The sequence below is a fragment of the Armigeres subalbatus genome, chromosome 3, assembly GCF_024139115.2.
Source record: "Armigeres subalbatus isolate Guangzhou_Male chromosome 3, GZ_Asu_2, whole genome shotgun sequence".
NCBI classification, from domain to species: Eukaryota; Metazoa; Arthropoda; class Insecta; order Diptera; family Culicidae; genus Armigeres; species Armigeres subalbatus.
In genome coordinates this window covers 380,636,311-380,642,735 of record NC_085141.1, presented here as the reverse complement: position 1 = coordinate 380,642,735, position 6,425 = coordinate 380,636,311, and the positions used below count along the sequence as shown (strand labels likewise).

Here is a 6,425-nt window from a genome sequence, read left to right as displayed (position 1 = left end):
CGATCAGCATGGTCTTTCTTTGATTAGCCGCACATTTATGGCTAAGGAGGAGTGTTATTGATGTTGATTCAATGTTTTCAGTTTAGATTTAAACTAGTAAAACGAAACGAATGTAGCTCGTAGTCTAAAAGCTGTAGAGGGTTCTAAGACCACCACTACAGAGAGCGCAAAATGTTGGATATTAACATTATAACTTATCCGACTGAATATTTTACAAAAAAAGGGAAAGGATGTGATATTATCTTAAATTTGAAAGGAACTATACAATATTTTTTATATATATTAAAACTCATTTATTACACAATTGTACAATTTTGATTATTTAATAAGTTAACATTATGCAGTAGTTGGAAATGATATTTAATGTAGCTCCTAAAACAGAGCCAGATTCCGTATCAATGACTACAACTAACGCTTAGTGTACTGCTCCATGATATAGTGTAAAACTACTCAACTAAGAATATTCATTTGACGAGGACCATGTTCAAAATTGAATAATGTGTTTGTTAAATGTGTTACCTCATTGATCTTTCTGCTGCAAGAATAATTCATTTCAAAAATTCTACTTTTAACAGCTATCTAAGCTTATTAGCAAGATTTGAAAATGAAATTAAAAATCATCTCTAGAGTTTGCTGATTCGTTTTCAAGAGGTACAGTTAACTCATGTGCTGTTTGAAGTGTAGTGATGTTTACATAACCAGGCTAATAATTGCTCCGTCTAGTGGCATGATTGTGTCTCCTCGAGAGCATTCAACATTATTATTTTCCTTCTTCGAATCCATGTCAGAGAGCTTTACGTTACGTGAGAATTGCTGCACATTGCGGAGATAGACATCAAACGGTTGGAGAGGGGTCACTTCTAAATGGTTGCACATCAATAGGTGCAGCTAGTTCAGCTGTGTAATTTTTTCGCTTTACCCACAAACATGTGTTTGAGATTTGGAGGACTAAATCATAGGCCGAGGCGGGTAAACTTATATAAACTTTCACTTTCGTGGTCGCTCACTAATGGATTATTTACTGTCCAATGGTGATGGTATTATGTGTCTGCCTGAAGGCCCACAATGCGCCAAATGAAGAACGTCATCTGGCACGGATGTCGCACACACATATTAATGAGTCGCAACTACGGCGAATTTAAATGATATTCGGTGTTACTTAAGTGGGTTCATCGCCCTCCGTGTAACGGAGCGAAAGAGAAAGAAAATAATATGTACAACCGGTTGGAGTTTATGGAAACAATGAATTGGTGGACATGCTCTCGCTAATAAAACTCACCGCCACTTTTCCTTATGTTTGACTATCGGGAGATCAACGGGAGCCAGCGTACAGACGAAACAGTTATGATTATGCCTTCTTTTTGATGCTCTTTCGTGCCTTCATACTACTAAGTCGACAATCACCTTTGGTCTTGGTCTACAATCATTGGCGTTTCTACTCTAGGAGGCAATCAGATGAAAGAGAGTGCACTTTATAGATTGTGCCATATAAAGTTTATTTCTTTGTTTCTTTTTCCCTAGCAGCATAAACAGTTATTTAGCAGTTTTGGCATTCGTGATTTTTAAATAACCTCGTTTTGTATTAGCTTGCTTTTATTTTTCACTTATAGTGCTAAATAAAATTCATTCAAATCGAAATTAAAAATATTTGAATCAATGAATCAGCAGATAATTTAATCGATGTAACTGAAAAGGTAACAAATAGTAGTGCACCGGAAGAGCTATCGACGATTTCCTTGCGAACAGAGTTTTCTTTATTTAAATTATCTGCTTTAACGCCAATTTAGCTTCGAACACATGTAAAATTTACAGAGTGCACTGAATACCGCGTGTCTCGACTTCTGAACGTAATAGTTTTCTCTCGTCATGGCAGTTTCTCTCTCTTTCGTGATCTCTGTTGTTGCTTCTCCTAGTTTTGACTGCCAATGTGCCAAATAACTGCGGGAGAGCGCTGAGCACTAGATAGTTCAAAACGTAATTATTCTTCACTGATACACGGCGTTGAGTGAGAAATCTTGCTTTTACGTGACTAACGCAATGTCTTCCGCTTTTAAAACTGTTGAACCAAACGGCTTTGCCTCGTCTTTGTGCTATTTTCTTTCCTGACACTCTAGTAATGAATTACGCATGTGGGAGTGAGTGATGTATCACAAGCCTTGATATTGAGATGTTATTCCCCTACGTTGTTTCTTCTTTTTATTATTATCATTTCCTGGTCTTGTTTGATCGTATATTAGTCATAGCTGGCATGCAGTAGCGATACCGCACTGTGACGACAATTAAAACACGAGCTGAACCTCGTTGGGCTGACTATGATGATACTGATCGATAACCAAGATGAAGCGCCACAATAGCGCGAATACTTCGGCTCAGGGTGTGCAAACGGCACCTTCCATGTAAGACCACGAACCAACACTCGGTTCAGCACCATTTTCGCAACGCACGCTCCCGGACCCGCGTTGTTGGTGATTGCGGCATTGGCAACGATACAATAACGAAGCACACATCACAACGTGTACGGATCACAGGAGTATGAATTTTTAATTGCTAATACTTGGCGTCGTAATCTAGTGCTTGTTGGAGCAGCAGTAGTTATACAGTCATAGTTAGATAACCACGTTGCGTGTGTTGTAGCTGAGTCAGGGTGCTGTCGGAGTCTTTCGCCTGGGCCGCACAGAAGTCCGGGGTTGAAACAGAACGCGACAGGTTGCCAAAGCTAAATATCGAAACCAACGAAGTTATTCGGTCAATGCTCTCTACCGAAGGTGTATGAGGAAGGCTGCTATCAGCTTGACGACAAGATAAATCTTCAGCTTCCAATTGGTTGTTGACAGATTCGGCCAAGGAACAAGATTCGGTATTGGAGACAGCTTCAGCGTTTTCTTGATTGGTGTTGCTAGTTTCATCCACACTGCTATCCGACTCGGATTTAAGTCGTTTGGGAAGGATGGATTGCACTGCTTCCTCTGTTTCCCATTCAGTGGCTTCACGTCTCCGCTTGTTGCTGTTTTCAGTACTGCTTTTCTCCACTTTCTTCACGTCCAAATCAAAGTACGACACCGATGAAGAATCTTCGTCGCCCTCTCATCGCTAAGCGATGGTGGGCTATTTTCCTTGTCTTCATTATCGCTCTCATCGTTATTTTCACTTGACGCATACGATTCAGACTCATCGCTATCCTCACTTTCACTACAACTTTCGTCATCCACATTATTCACTGAAGCTGCAGCTGCTGCCGCCGCGGCCGCTGCAGCCGCATTCCGTTGCTTCTCCATCTCCAACTCCATGCACTTGTTCTGTTGAAGGTAGTGACCATGTACAATATGGTATGCTTCCTCCATGAAAATGTACCGCGCTTTTTGCAGCACGGTAGCTACAAGCAAATTTTTATGCAATGATACCCCTCCACGACACACTCGCGATTGGGCTATCTTGGCCAACGAAATGCCAATTAGTCGTTGCGCTTCAGCCATGGTATCAATTTTGATTGCTCTGAACGTATCGTCGTCAGATTGCGTAGGACCGTTGCTTGACGTCACTCCGTCGCTTCCTGGTACAAAGATATCCGATGACTCACAATGGTCGCTAGCAGCGCAGCTTCCACCTATCTCGCTATCTGTCCGCATATAACACTTTATCAATGATCTTCCACCACGCACACGAAAGGCAACAATCCAATGTCGCACGAGTCACTAACAACTGGCGCTTTCAAATCAGCAAAGCCACAGTTCGTATGTATTCAAGTATAACACTCAACACCAAAGTTCACGTCTGCTTCTGATTCAGTCTGTTTTTCTTTTGCCTTATTGCTTCCGAACACTTTGCGCTCAATTTGTCGTATCGCCCGATCTCGTGCCCCTTCTTCTCACGCTTGTTTGTTTGTATGTATGCTCATTAGCAATTATTCACTTTCCTCTCGCTTCCCAACCGCACGAGAGAGCACCGAAACATAAATCTTCTCTCTGTTTTCACCCCACACAAAAAATCAATCGACAAGAGCGAGGGTCACGCTGATCTGCACCGTTCAGAAGACGAAACTAAATTGAAAGTTTTGTGCGCGCTTGCATATATTTATAAACTCCACGAAGGTGACGTCACGGCCTACATTTTTTACGTGTGTATTTATTTCCAGCGAAGGCAAGCAGCAAGTGAGTAAAGATAATACAAAGAGGAAGAGCGACAGCCTTCAGCGTACCGTACGTTAAGTATACGTATCTCTTCTACGGACGAGAGGCGCGAGAATCCGATCGTTCGTCTTCGCGCGCGACACGAAGGAATTGCAATCGTGTTTTTCAAGCGCAGTTTTTTTTTCTGTTCCTCTCATTCACAATTGTATGTGTGTAAACAAAGCGATAAAATGCGATGATTAACCCTATACACTTCGGGGCGTCTGGTGCGGGCTGTTGATGCTGCTGTTATTGCTGCCCCGTTGCGGCTGTCACAGAAAAATTCCGCTTTACACACTTTCGGCTTTTGCCCACCGCAATCGGTAGTCTCGGGAGTCAAGTCAGGTTTTATAAAATTAGTGCGGGAGCTGCGACCGTGGGAATTTTTCTGTTTTTTAGAGATTAATTAAAGTTATATTTTGTTTTTTTTTTTTTTCATGGAGTAAATAATTGTATGCCACTAGGTGTATTCGTAGAAATATTTGATACAAATTACATTTTATTATGTTTGCCTTAGATGAATTTGTCTCCAATTCTGCCTCAATGATGTTTAGTGATTTGAGATTTACTATTCATATTTTATTTGTTTGTTGTAAACGTAGTGAAGCATATCGCATAAATTGAAACTGTGGACATCTTAATACGGTTCACACTTAAAGTGTAACAAATCATGTTTAAATGTCAGCGTTAGCGAAAAGAAAGACAAACTTAGTTCAACCGAAAATTTATTATCAATTGAGGGGATGCAGAAAGGTGACATTTTGGTCAAATTTTAGTTGATAATAGCAAAAAAGATTTGATTTTAAAGCTTTGAGGCGATATATTGATATAATTTGAACGTTGTTGCTGCCTCCACTGCAATCGCTTAACAAAATTCATCCAGGCCAGAATGGTGGGCCTCAGGAACATAGATTTCTCCAATAGGATCCGTGCTCTCCCAGGCTGTGCTAAGCCATTCTGGAAATTGACTAAAATTCTAAACCTTTAATTCCATTAGACAACGATGACTCTAAGGATCGCTTGATAACTCCTTCAGAGAAAACCGCCGAAATAGGTCTTCACTTTGTCAGCTCACACAACCTTGGACAGAACATCGTCAGTCCATATGAAGCATACTAAATCCATCTTACTCCCAACGACTTCTCGAAGGAGTTGAAAATCTCAGCTGGTGAATTGACGGCCTATACACTACTAAAAATCCACACATATTTATTGGCAAAAATCCATAGATTTAACTTATGACCCGAGCAGCACAAGTCAGACTAAAATGGTTGCAGCAACTTGATAGTGACCAAATCAAGTCGCATATCCGTTGCAGTAATCTATGTGGGACATGTGTGCTACTTGGGGATGTATATCAGCGCACACATAACCATTCTCCACGCGAACTACTAATAAAATATATATCCAAATAAGCTTTATGTGTGGTCTCGAATAAGCAATTATTTAATTTATGTGTGGTTGTATATCGATTATACTAGGGTGGAGCTATTGCAAAAGCTGCAATAATTTGTGTACTTGGGCTCACTGGTGACTGCCGAAAATGATACCAGCAGAGAAATTCGGAGACGCAAAGTGGCTGGAAATCGTACATACTTTGGACTCCGCAAGACGCTCCGATCGAATAGAGTTCGCCGCCGTACCAAACTGACAATCTACAAAACGCTCATTAGACCGATAGTCCTCTACGGACACGAGACCTGGACGATGCTCGTGGAGGACCAACGCGCACTTGGAGTTTTCGAAAGGAAAATGCTGCGTACCATCTATGATAGGGTGCAGATGGCGGACGGTACGTGGAGGAGGCGAATGAACCACGAGATGCATCAGCTGATGGGAGAACCATCCATCGTTCACACCTCTAAAATCGGAAGACTGCGGTGGGCCGGGCACGTAGCCAGAATGTCGGACAGTAACCCGGTGAAAATGGTTCTCGACAACGATCTGGCGGGAACAAGAAGGCGAGGTGCGCAACGAGCAAGGTGGATCGATCAGGTGGAAGATGACTTGCGGACCCTCCGTAGACTGCGTGGTTGGCGACGTGTAGCCATGGACCGAGCCGAATGGAGAAGACTCTTATATACCGCACAGGCCACTTCGGCCTTAGTCTGAATAAATGAAATGAGCTATTGCAAAAAGTTATAACGGCGACACATATATCTTATATAGATATTTTTGGCAGTGTACCAAATCATCGACAGCATCCTGATTCTCGAACTCAAATATATGAGTGCTCAGTTCTTCGAGCACCTTTCGCTT

The 6,425-nt window shown here is 41.8% G+C and overlaps 1 pseudogene; it reads right to left on the bottom strand.

Annotated features, from left to right (window-relative positions):
- Positions 1-269: 269 nt before the first annotated feature.
- LOC134226644 (uncharacterized) lies at positions 270-4,064 on the bottom strand (annotated as a pseudogene).
- Positions 4,065-6,425: the final 2,361 nt, after the last annotated feature.